Source organism: Halyomorpha halys, unplaced genomic scaffold (genome assembly GCF_000696795.3).
Source record: "Halyomorpha halys isolate HHAL.00 unplaced genomic scaffold, Hhal_1.1 Scaffold554.1, whole genome shotgun sequence".
Taxonomy (NCBI): Eukaryota; Metazoa; Arthropoda; class Insecta; order Hemiptera; family Pentatomidae; genus Halyomorpha; species Halyomorpha halys.
Genome location: NW_027115649.1, coordinates 65503 through 68918, shown reverse-complemented (window position 1 = coordinate 68918; position 3416 = coordinate 65503).

Here is a 3416-nt window from a genome sequence, read left to right as displayed (position 1 = left end):
AACATTGTATATAGTTAAGGGTGTTTTTTGTACATCTCCTCTCCATAATCAACTGTTTAAAAAATATATATATATATAATAAAACGGTTATATCAGCCATGTAAGGCCCACCAGGTCGATCTGGTCTAAAAATAAAAAAAATATAAATACTCTTCTCTTTCCATGCAATTGCTCGGATAGAATTATTTGGGATGTCATTGCCACGCATCCTCGCTTCATGACCCGCCATCGGAGTCTTCCCAACATTACAAACTTAACATCATTGTCTCCACACAAAGCCGATAGCTCCTTGTTCTTCCTTCTTCTCTATACATTGCCCTTTCTAACAGGTCCAAATATTTTTCACAGAATAGGCGCCTCAAAAAGAGTTTTGCTTCATCAGCTTTAGTGAAAGCCCAAGAATCCAGATTCCAATTTTTTACAAACATTTATTGCTATCATTTTGAGGTATAATTTAATTTTAAATTTAGATATATTATTGAAATTTGAGAGGTAATAAATTTTTCCCGCAGTATGGATGAATGCGAAGCAGTATGTGACAGACTAACAATTATGGCTAAAGGAAAAATGGAATGCATAGGAAATATTCAACACCTGAAAGTACTACATGGCTCAGGTTATGTCATCAAAATAACATTAGCTGCTCACACAGATGACGAGCTAGTAGCATTGAAGGGGAAGATTGAATCGACATTTTCCCCAAATATTGAGCTCAAAGATGAGCATCAGGTATACATTACTTTACGCTACTATATTGGAAGAGGATAGTTGACCGTATGAAGTAGATTATACGAGGATAGTAGGTGGTGGTCTATAAAGGTATCAAAATAGTAAAAGGAAACTATTCATTGTTAACCAATGTTTTGTTAATTCTAAAACGTTTGAATCTGTTGTTTTTTTTATTTAGACCTGACTAAACCTTGCAAAGTGGAGCGAAACGTTTACAATAAATCGTTTTCTTTTAATATTTTGATACCTTTATTGACCGCCACGCAGACTCCCCACCTATAATCTACATAACTATATTTTATATGTACCTACTTATCTAATAATGTATAATATTGAAAGATCGTTGATCGAATGTAGTGCGTTGTAAGATAACTAGTACTGGTACTGGTAATGGTGGGGGGGAACAAGTCCGGCAAGTGCCCCTTTATGTATCTTAATCCTCTATATCTAGCTTTTTGTCTTTCTAATGAAATTCAAAAAGGACTCCCAATCTATAGGGGAAGCCTCATTTACTTTAATTCTATCAGAGCCTAAAAGCCTGTATCTTAGTGACGCATACCAACCACAATCTACTATGTAATGTAAGGCAATCTCTAGGATCTGTCCGCATAAGCAGCAGGTTTCATCATGGACTGCTCCACATATCTTAAGATGTCTTTTAAGTCTACAGTGACCTATAAGGACTCCTATTAATGATCGGAGTTCGTTTCTGTTAAGGCCTAGCAGCCACTAAGTTTTAGAAGTAGAGGGTTCAGTTATTAAAATCTTGGCCTGTCTCAGCCCTATACAGTCCCTCCACCCCTTACCGGCTTTCTTCCATGTCCAATCAAGAACTATTTTTCTCTAATGTCTTTTAGAGATGCCTAGGAATGATTCTGGTCCTATAGGAGAGTGATCAGCCCCGTTTCTAGCAAGCTGATCAGCTTTCTCATTACCTGTGATTCCCTTGTGTCTTGGGACCCACACAAGCTGTAGCTTCTTTAAGCGCACTAGTAATTCTAAGGCTTGTTTACACTCTCTTACCAAATTAGAGGTGACTGTACGTGACTCCGCAAGATGATAGTCTGAGTTGTGGTTAATAAAGATACGAAATAGTAAAAAAAATATATTTAATGGTAACTAACGTTTCGTCCCACTTTGTAGAACTTCGTCAGGACTAAATGAAAACAAGATGGAAACATTGTGAGAAAATATTAATATAAATAACTATTATATAATATAATTACTAATTAATAATAAGTGCAGTAATGAGCTATAGAATAGTAAACAAAGAACTTCTTTTTTTCAAGATAGTTGACCGTACATAAAGCGACAAAAATAGTAGAAAAATCTATTTATTGTTAACCAACGTTTTGCCCCAACTACAGTTGTCATCCTCGAATGAAATTAAAAATGGTTTATCATTCTGGGACTAGGTCCTATTAGAACAATTACATAGTTAATTTTAATTTTATAATTGGTGTCGTAATTGGAGGATTAAGAATTAAATTAAAAAATTAAATTCCAACAAATCCCATCAAATCACCTTTACCCTTCATCGTAAACCTACCGACTGCCCTATAGTTTCATTCAATAATGTTACTCTTACCCCTGTCGATCAGATCCGCTACCTTGGACTACATTTGGACAAACGATTAACCTGGAATCCTCACACCAGACTGAAAAGAAAGGAAACTGCACGTCGAATTCGACTATTACAGCACTTACTAAACAAACGGTCTAAACTTCCAACACATTACAAAAGACTGATCTACATGACTGTAATAGGGCCAATCTGGACATATGGAGTTGAGCTTTGGGGCTCCACTAGACCTTCGAATTCCTCTCGTATTCAATCCTTCCAATCCAAAATCCTTCGTAAAATCCTGAATGCTCCTTACTTTGCCACAAATAAAATGGTACATTAAGACCCTATGTAACCGATCTAGCCCGAACCAGATATCGCTCCTTCAATTATAAACTCCCTAACCACTCAAACCCCCTAGTTTCTAATCTAGCATCCTCTTCCATTCCTGAAAATCCTCCGAGGCGCCTGAAAAGAAGATGGTCACGAGACCAGCTAATGTAAAGTGTCATTAGAGTGCTACCAATGGGTAGTTTCTCTTCACGCCTGTAACACTCTAATTTAACTTAGATCAGATTTACTAAATGTATTATAATGTACAGTTGTAAATAGCAATAAATAAAAACTTACTTTCAAAAACCACTTCTGACTGGCCGTAAAATGCGTTATGTTGGAACAGACCTTATATTACTCAAATGGTTGTTCAAAAACATCGATGTATTTTGGGTAATGTATTGTAAGCAACGATATTTTAAAAACATCAATGTTTTTTGGAGTCCATGTCCTATTGGTTGATTGAAAAGCACTTCTGACTGGCCGGAGCATGGGTAGTCTTTAGAACAGTCTTTATGTTACTGAAATGGTTAAAAAAAAAAAATCGATGTTTTTTTGTCGATGTTTTACTATTGAACATCGATGTTTTAAAACATCCATGTTTTTTTATCGATGTCGCATCTCTAGTTCAGACCCACTAATTTGTTTTAGGTACTTCTTCATTACCATATAACAACAAATGATTACAAAATATCATTCCTGTTTGAAACAATGATAATAGTAAAGAATGAATCGACGATAGTGGGTGATTATATCATCACGGACTCGAGTTTAGAAGAAGTTTTTTTAG